Source organism: Gekko japonicus, unplaced genomic scaffold (assembly GCF_001447785.1).
Source record: "Gekko japonicus isolate JY-2015 unplaced genomic scaffold, Gekko_japonicus_V1.1 scaffold1711, whole genome shotgun sequence".
Lineage (NCBI taxonomy): Eukaryota > Metazoa > Chordata > Lepidosauria > Squamata > Gekkonidae > Gekko > Gekko japonicus.
In genome coordinates this window covers 322,466-332,357 of record NW_015170937.1, presented here as the reverse complement: position 1 = coordinate 332,357, position 9,892 = coordinate 322,466, and positions in this window count along the sequence as shown.

Below are 9,892 nucleotides of genomic sequence, written 5' to 3'. Positions count from 1 at the left end.
CTCCTAGATTTGGGGAAGGAGTCTGGGGAAGACAGGGACCTCAGTGGGGTACAATGCCATAGATCCTACCCTTCAAAACATCCATTTCCTTCAGGAAAACTGACCTGTAATTCCAGGGGATCCCCAGGTTCCACCTCGAAGTTGGCATCCCTATGGTGTCAGTATACTTTTAAAGGCAAAGCCCTCCACAAATAAGCTCCTGTTATGCAGTCATGTGCAAGGGCTACTTTACACTTTACTTTAGCAGAATGAGAGTTCCATTCCCATGGTCTCCCATGTTGCTCTGATAATCTGTGTAATTTAGAGCTATGTTACTAGACATGTGTCTGATAGTCATTGGTCCTTCTTATTATTCATTAGTCTTCCTGCTTGTCTCACAGCATTTGGACAGCATACAGGGCACTGATTCTGTCCATATGTTCTGTGATAACAGAAGCTACTGAGAAACTAGAAGAGAGGCCACAATGCTGTTAAGGAGTAATATGAACTGCCCTTCAGAGCTTCTCTTTCTCCAGGAAGCAGATTCGTATTTTTTCCTTAGGGTCATAGAAGCCATTCCAAGTACTTATGTGTCTCAGAAACATAATGCCTTTCTTACCGAAGGCCAGACTCTACTCATGTTGGGGAAAGGGCACGGGCAAAAAAGGATAACCTCTGCCTGGATCAATGCTGTACTCCTGATCCAAACTAGATGCTACTCCGCCTCTTCAATTGGTACAAGCTGAAAACGAGGGCAAAATATGATAACAAATCTCCATTCTCTCCTGTAGTTTGCCTCTGGATATCCCTTCAGCTCTTCCTATCTCTTCAGCTAGGAACCAGACATTCCGTTTTGGATCTTTGCACAAAAAATTATTTGTTATTACTATCACAATGCATCAAACTCTTCCTCTAAGGGGTTTAGGGCAGCGTAAATTAATCATCATATTCATAATGTCACATGTTCTTCCAAGAAGCCTATATGAAGGGGTCCCTAACCTTTTTGAGCCTGTGGGCGCTTTTGGCATTCTGATACAGGGTGGTGGGTGCTCAACCACAAAATGGTCACTGTGGGAAGCAGAGCCCTCCTCCCCCAGAAAGCCCAAGTGCAGGGGACATGAGTATTTTAAAACAATACACTGGGAGGGAGGAGTGTGAGAGAGAATAAAACCAACCCTTTGGTGTTATTTGTTGCCAAAACAAGGTTTATTTCATCTGGACAGGTAATTAGCTCTCCAATAGCCAATCAGAAGTCCTGCTGGGCAGGAGCCCCATTTGGTCCCACCCACTTTCTAAAAACACTTGGCGGGTGCCAGAAAAGGTGTTGGGGACTTCTGCTCTGTGAGCTATCCTCCCCACACCACAATTTTGTTCTCACAAACCAGAGACTGTGAGGAGGTGGCTGGTCAGTGGGTTTAAAGCAGCAGTTGGCAGGTGACTACCACCAGGTGCTCTGACCACTGAGCCAGAAATGGTGAATCAACTACGTTATCAACAGCCATGAGTTTATTTGCAATGCAGGTAAGTGCATTTCTTTTGGGATTTCTCAAATATTATCCTCTGTTTTATCATTTTTCACCAATGTGTCACTTCTTTTGAAAATTATAAAAATAGTCATAACCTTTGCAGAACTATTGTGTGGTAGGAATTATGGGAAGATATGATTTGGAAGGAATTTGTCATAGATAATGTTGTCACAGATACACAATTTTGAGAACGGTTTAATGCATTATATTGGCAAGAGCTGTATAGTGCCTTTATGTTTCTTCCCTTTATAAAGCTGTATGATCAAAAAACAATAATAGAAACTAGGGAGAGAAAGACAGTGTTTCATTAGCATTAAAGTGACATCAATCTAATAATAAAGAATGGGCTTTTATCTCTCTCACATACAAAAGCCCATCTCTGCAATCATTAGCTCTAATCGCAAGTGAATTTTGCAGCACTGCTAGATAGTTTGCACCTTTGTAATGAACTCTAATAAATTCATTGGACAACATGTTAAATAAAGAGATAGAAGGGTCTAATTTGCTGGTTCATTAAGCCAGCTGATTCCTAGAGCGCTGAGCATATTGCTTTGAATTTCATATCTTTGAAACACGAAGAAAGCCGAAGCATCTGGCTCTAATGTAGTGTGGCGCACAATTAAGGGCTCAAAAGCCTTGAATCTGTTTTCATCATCATCACAGATACACAAGGTGATTATTATTTCATTACTCAGAGCTGTCATATCTCCAATAGTTACTGTGACACCTGACTGAATAGTTAAGCATATGTTGCCCATCACAAATTCAATAATTTGAAAACATCTTAATTAGTCCCTAGAGTGTTCTGCTGTGCTTTTTGGTGACATTTGCCCGATGATATTACATTTCCTTTGGGATAGTTGCCATTTGTCTTGATGCCATACGAAGGGCAGGCTGTTAATTGACTTAATTCCAATAATCTAGCCAATGTTTAGAGGTAACCAAACCCCTACCTGGAGAGAAACACAGCAGTTACCATGATATATAGCAAACAAAGGCCATCATAAACAATATGCTATTGTATAATACATGTTCAGTTATTGGGTGGATACAGATGTTTTTCCCAAGGTTGTGTTGATGCCATGAGGAAATCAGTTTCTGGACTCTCGAGCGTTTGATTTTGTGAAAATGTGTTTTTATCCCAATTTGTGGGTAATTTGAGCCAATGAGTGCATGCAAAATACTTGCAAAGGTAATACAAATGTCTAATTGATAGTGCCTTTGACCTAGGGTTGCCAGGTCTCACCTTTGCTATGGCGGGGGGCTCCTTGCTGGGACTCTTTTGCCACACACATGAAGTGCGCACGGTGCAATGACATCACCGGTAGAGATGTCATCATGCTGGAGCCGATGCTCTAGTGCACAGGTGTCAAACTCATTTATTACAAGGGCCAGATCTGACATAAATGTCACTTTGTTCGGCCGGGCCATGTGTGCAATAAAATGTAATGTCAGGTACTGGAGATAGAAACTGTATAAATGACAGCAGATGGTAAGCTCTGAGTTGCTTTATCCTCACTGCAAGGCCCCATGGGCTGGGAGGAGGTGCAGAGGAAAACCCACATAGGCAGACTGGAGAGGCAGCAGTGCAGCACTGGGCAGATGCCCCCACAATGCTTGACTGCTGCAGACAAGGTTGTTCTGCCATGCTGAAGCCACAAGGGAATGGCTCCGCCCACTCCCCCCAGCACTTCCTCTCTTGTACCAGTTGCTCGCAGGCAACATAAGAGCCCTGGGCAGGCCAGATCTGGCCCCTGGGCCTTATGTTCGATACCCCTACTCTAGCGTTTGGGGCAAAAAGTCTAAGGTAACCATAGAGTTTCCCCCCAATTGCTAGAGCATTGCCACACAATGGCCCCAGCATGATGATATCACTACTGGTGATGTCATTGCAGGGGTGGGGTTTCCCCCACCGGCCACCTGGCTGGTAGCAGATTGGGATCCCCAAAATTGGGGGATCTCCTGGCCCCACCATGGAGATGGCAACCCTACTTTGATCTTATGTTATAAGCAATATAATACAGAGGTGGAAGGCCTAATTAAATGTTCTTTACTATACACACAGGGTTGGATCCAACCAACTTTTCCACTAGTTGAAGTTCTCATTGACCAACAAAAAGGCTATGTTGGGATCATGGGACCTTCATGGATATGAGAAACAGGGCCTATAATAAAGAGGGGGATTTGGCAAGATTGTGTGGGAAAGTTATTGGGATCCAACCCATAAAGTTAAGATACAAAGTCTTACAAAATATATTCATCAGTATCACAAAAATTAAATAATTTATTATACACCACAAAAGTCCCTCCCATATAGTGTTGCAAATTATTGCATGCAGTTACCAGATCTGCAAACTTGACTGCACACAAATAATTAAACATTCAGTTGTGAATTCAGATTACTATAGATCAATGACTCTCAAACTGTGGGTTGGAACCCAAATATAGATCTCAACTATGTAAATTTTTGTTTTAATGGACCAACAGATCTCCATAGTTTTAATCTAGTTAGGTATTACTACATTATTTCTGTGATTATGAGGTAGCTCGTGCTGAAGATAGTGCAAAATTATGCATTGTATTTCCTTACGTGTCTAGATCTAAGAGTTGATTTTTCTCCCTTCTGGTATAAATGTTGACATTCTAGCCATGGGGGGGGGGGTGTCATATCACCAGAACCTGTTTTTATAATAGCCCTACACCACACCTGTCCAGAGAATGAATGTGTGTAGAATAGAAGTAGTTCATATGTGGCATTGGAAATGAATTTACTGTTTAAATCAAGGGTCCCCAGAGCAGTAACTGTGGGTGCCGCAGCACCTGCCAACACCTTTCCTGGTGCCTACCAAATGTTTTTAGAAAGTGGGTGGAGCCAGGTGGGCCTCTGCCCAGCAAAGCTTTTGATTGGTCACTGGAGGTTTGATTGGCTAGACAGATTTTTAAAAGGATTTATTTGGCAATGGCTTCCACCACAAAACACAAGGATCCTCACTATCTGACTAAAGGTAAATTACAGCAGCCGTCTTATGGCTGGTCCCGCCTCCTGCAGCAGCCATTTTGTAGCTGTGCCCACCAAGCTGTGTCAGAATTCCAAAGGTGTCTGCAGGCTCAAAAAGGTTGTGTGTGTGGGGGATGGTTTAAATAACTTGGGAAAATGTTGTGGCTTACTGTTAGAACATCAGTTTTACATGCAGTTTCATTCACTGGCATCTCAGGAAGCAGGTGCCAGAAGATATTCTACAGCTACTTCCAGTCAGAGTACTCAGTATTGCGCTGGATGGGCCAAAGATCTGATTCAATATAAGGCAGTATTATCATACCCCAGGTTATGTTGGCGACAGATTTTATTTTTAATCTAGCCTGTCTGTCAATATACGGTTCTCATGGTAGCTAATACTAAATTAACAATTAAAATCTCAAAATAAATAATAGAGAGCAAAATAAGCTACATGTTGGTCCAAGAATAAAACAATTCCAAACCAATTTTGATCATATTTTCAGACTTGCCAATGAACTATAAAATGGGAAGAAATTTCCGGGTTTGATTCCCCATGCCTCCAAATGCAACTGCTGGGTGTCTTTGGGTCATTCACAAGTTCTTTCAGAGCTGTTCTCTCAAGAGTTGTTCTCTCAGAGTTCTCTCAACCCCCACCTACCTCTGTTGCTGTGTTGGTTGTGGGGAGAGGAATGGAAAGGAGATTGTAAGCTGCTCTGAGACTCCGAGTGAAAGGCAGGGTATAAATCCAATCTGGTCCTCCTCCGCCTTCTTTCCCCACTTATTTTTTTTTTCATTGTCGCTGTGTTTCAACAAACAAGCAGAGTGCATAAAATAAAAAAAATAAAACATTACAGTATTACAGACTTTACTTACAGGATGGTAAGAAAACACAATATTGCCCAGATTTTGTGTACTTTATATTCCAGTTGAGAGTATCTTGAACACATACACATGAACACATGAAGCTGCCCTATACTGAATCAGACCATTGGTCCATCAAGGTCAGTATTGTCTACTCAGATTAGCAGCAGCTCTCCAGGGTCCAAAGCAGAGGAAAGTCTTTCACTTCACCTACTGCTGGGTCCTTTTAACTGGAGATGCTGGGACCTTCTGCATGCAACGCAGAGGCTCTTCCTGCTCCCCCCCCTTAAAAGAAAAACATAATTGAGTTATTACATTTGTTCATTGCTTTGAATTAAGGTCTGCGCAGTCTGTCAATGACCTCACACTAGCTGCAATCCTAAGCTGTTTTCCTTGGATACATTTTTTTATTGAAATGAATGGGTCGTCCAAGTAAGCATGGTTTAAGATGGAGCACTGAAGTTGTCTTTGGCTTTCACAACGGTCTTTTCACGTTTTTCATGACCCCGTGACAACATGTTAGCTTGTGCTTTTTTTTTTTTTTTTTAAGATTCAGGCTCTTTTGAAACCATATTTTCTTGGCTCTGTCTCTAATAGCCAAAATATACTAGCCACTGGGGAATGCTGTATGTCTTCTCTCAGTCTTGTATTACTCAACAAATCTGAAAATGTCAAGAATGCCCATGGCGTTAGGGCTCCCTGCCCTTATAAACTGACAAAAATGAATCAAGCGCTATGAAAATAAATTTAAGATACTGATGGTAAGGCATGTTTGGTCATATCGAATCGTGATGCCCCAGTTCAGTAGCTCTGGTGCTCACGTAAGCATTCCATGTACATTTTTCTCCATGAAAGGAAGGATTAGTCCATTGCTTTTCAGTGTTATTAGGGAATGTTTCTCAGGTGAAATCTTTCTGTGCATATAAGAATATTATTTCACCCCTGAAAGAATGGGGAATTCCTTGGTTGGGGAGACCCAGAAAGAGCACTGGGTAACAGTCTGAGCAGAACCGTATCCATCTGTGCTCATTCACTGGAGTGTTTGGCCTTGGTTTCAGACAGGGTTCTTTTTGTAGCAGGGACTCCTTTGCCTATTAGGCGACAGACCCCTAACGTAGCCAATCCTCCAAGAGCTTACAGTAGCCCCCTGTAAGAAGAGCTCTGTAAACTCTTGGAGGATTGGCTACATTAGGGGTGTGTTGCCTAATATGCAAAGGAGTCCCTGCTACAATAAGAGCCTAAGAAGTTCCCATCTAAACGTGCCCAATTATTAGATTTGTTGGAGACCTTGCTTTGAGTACCCTGGAGGTAAGGTGGGTTGGTACCAGTGAGAAAGTCTTCTCTTTGGGGGCACTATATTTGTGGAACTTCCTCTCCGGGCTTATTCACTAAACATTTAATTTGGAACGATTGGCTTGGCTGTTTACTGCCACTAGCCTGGGTTAATCTAGTACCTTTTTGTCCCTGAATCGGTCTGGTTACAGACTCTATCTTTGAACAAAAGGAATTTCAGACCCTGACTCTGTCTAGTTTGCCATTAGAAATTGTGACTTTGGCTGAGAATGTGCAATGATACAGCATTGAGTGATTGTTGTGCATTCCATGAGGAAGTCTGATCCCAAGTAGCTGTAAACACTAGGAAAGCACTTCTTAGTACTGAGAGAAAGCTTTAGTTGATAGAGGGGGCAATGTTCTTAAAACTTGTCTAAAGCTTGTCCAAATGGACTTTTATACCAAATGGACTTTTATAACAGACGACTCAATGATGTTTGGCCCTAACTGATAATATGGGGTAAGGAGAATTATGGATTGCTGAATTTTTGATCTTATTTGAACAAAAAATGAGAGAAAATTAAGTCATGCCTCCTCTGAGGAGTGAGGTGCCACCATGGTACTGGGAAATGTAGAAAACGTCCAGGAGGAAAGCAGGTTTGCAAGCAGCTTTTCTTTTCTTAGGAGCAGCTTTTCTTTTCGTGACAGAAGTACCCTTTTTTTTAAAGTCCTCCTGCTCTGGGGATGTCTGGAAGTCTTGGGGCCTCCAAAGACCTCCCCCTCCCCTCTCCTCCTCCTACTTCCAAGGAGTTTGAGGGTTGAGAGACCCAGAAGCCTGTGAGAGTCCTGTCTCTTCACCCCCTGGATTCTTGAATAGGTAGCTATGAAACTGCACCAGCTTTCTGGTGAAGAAACTGAGCTAAAAATTAGAAGGTCAGAAGGGTGGCGGGGTGGCAATTAATAGCTTGGCTTTTAGATTTAGATTGGGTAATATGCATTAAATTTGCTCTCATGTTTGCAATGTTTTGTTTCAAGTGTATTGGCAATGCCTAGCGGTTTGTCCATGCTTTTTCATATGCATTCCTGTATTGTTCACCTGATTTAGTTTGCAGTTTGCAATTTGTTTTGTAGTGTATTGTGCAATAATGTCTTCCAATAAACCTTTTAATTCATATCAGTAACACTCTGGAGTCTGTGTCTTCCTACTGACGGTTGTGTACCCACTGGGGTGATAAGAACCCATCGGAATAGAGTCCTCCTGCTTAAGGGGACTGAATTAACAGCTTGACTGGCTTTTAGGATTGCCAACTATGGGTTGGGGAACAACTGGAGACTTTGGGGTGTGTGTGGAGCCTGGGGAAGGCAGGGTTTGGGAAGGGGAAGGATCTCAGTGGGGGTCACCCTTTGACTCTTCCTTCAGCGTTCTCTTAAACTAAACTCATTTTTAGAAGTTCCCTGTTTTTGAAATTAAATTTGACCATGGTAGACTTTCTGTCCAACTTTTCACTAAATGTACATTGGATCTTATAGCACATTGGCCACTGTTTCCAGTTAGCTTGATGACATGTAGGTCTCTCACCAGATGCTGAACACTGCTCAGTATTTAGTTCAGGACTGTCTCCCTTCTAATTGGTAACAGAAATATATACATTAATCATATAAATGGAAAATACCTTTTTCAAATAAGTCATAATGGTATTTGAAGGACAGTTTAGGGCTCTTCACATCCCATCTTCTCATTATTATGCTAGGCAACCAGTAAAAACTCCTAAACGCCACATATTTCTCTTAATCTCTGTCCACAATATTCAGTTTCATTACTATGATTTGGCTGATTTATCTGCTCTCTTCTATATTTTAATGGCGGGAGCTGCAAAGTAACCCCATAAATTTGTTTCACTTCCTTAAGTTGTGATACTCAAGGTCGTTAATGCCCCTAAAATATTCTCTGCTTACAGCACAACTAGAAATGTGCTCTCTCTTGTCCAATGGCTTGTTTCATAATTACCAGAGGCACAATATCATCTTGTGTTTTTTTAACTGATTTATAATGAAGGGATAAATAGGAAATGAAAATGGAACAAAATACTTTATAAAAATATAATAGCTGCAGCTGCAATCTTGCATACAGTAATGAGACAGCATAAATAGAAGTTACACATGAGCAACTATGCACAGGAAACTCAGGACTGTGCATAGGATTACCGTACCTCAAAAAACACAACAAAACATCAGTGGGAGTGATGCCAAAGAAATAGTGGATGAGGACAGCATTCCAAAAAGACAATCATCTTGCAGCATGAAGCCCAGATAAAAGATTCCAGCAATGAGAGTTGGTGTTATTTGGAACAAACTGTACAAGCCAGCTTCCTTTCCCCAGAACAAGATGTGGGACACCATCAGTTTGCAGATAAAGACTGAAGTGGTGCGAAACAACGAACTTTTACTTATCCACCTCCATGGAGCAGAACAAGCCCTTCCACCTTTGGTTCAACTGTTGTGATACCACATTAATATGTTCCACAAACGTGGCCTGCTCTGGGTACAAAAACTGTAACTTGCACTTCCTGAAACTGCTATAAGAGATGACATTTCCTGAACTCATTCTCATGGCACCTCCTTCAGTCCAATACTAGAACCCCACTGCCATGGCTATTGTGCCTGCATGGCTGGTACCAGTCTTCTTTCTAGAAGCCCTACGGAGTCCTTCCATTATCCCAACATGAGAGCGGGAGGGGAAAGGAAGAGAAGGGGATCAATGAAGGTAGATTGGTTAGGAGATTTCTCCATACGTGTATGGTTCAAGCACTGTAAAATATTTCCCTCCCTCCCTCCCTTCTTTTCTTCCTGAAGACGAACAAAGCAAAAATGTATAGACAAAGAGGGCAGGGCTAGAGTGGTGCTTAAGAACATAAGAACATAAGAGATGCCAATGTTGGATCAGGCCAAAGGCCCATCCAGTCCAACACTCTGTATCACACAGTGGCCAGAAATACCAGTGCCATCAGGAGGTCCACCAGTGGGGCCAGGACATTAGAAGCCCTCCCACTGTTGACCACCCCAAGCACCAAGATGACAGAGCATCACTTGCCCCAGAGTCCCTATCTATACCTTGTGGCTAATAGCCACTGATGGACCTCTGCTCCATATGCTTATCTAATTCCCTTTTGAAGCCGTCCATGCTTGTAGCCACCACCACTTCCTGTGGCAGTGAATTCCAAGTGTTAATCACTCTTTGGGTGAAGAAGGACGTCCT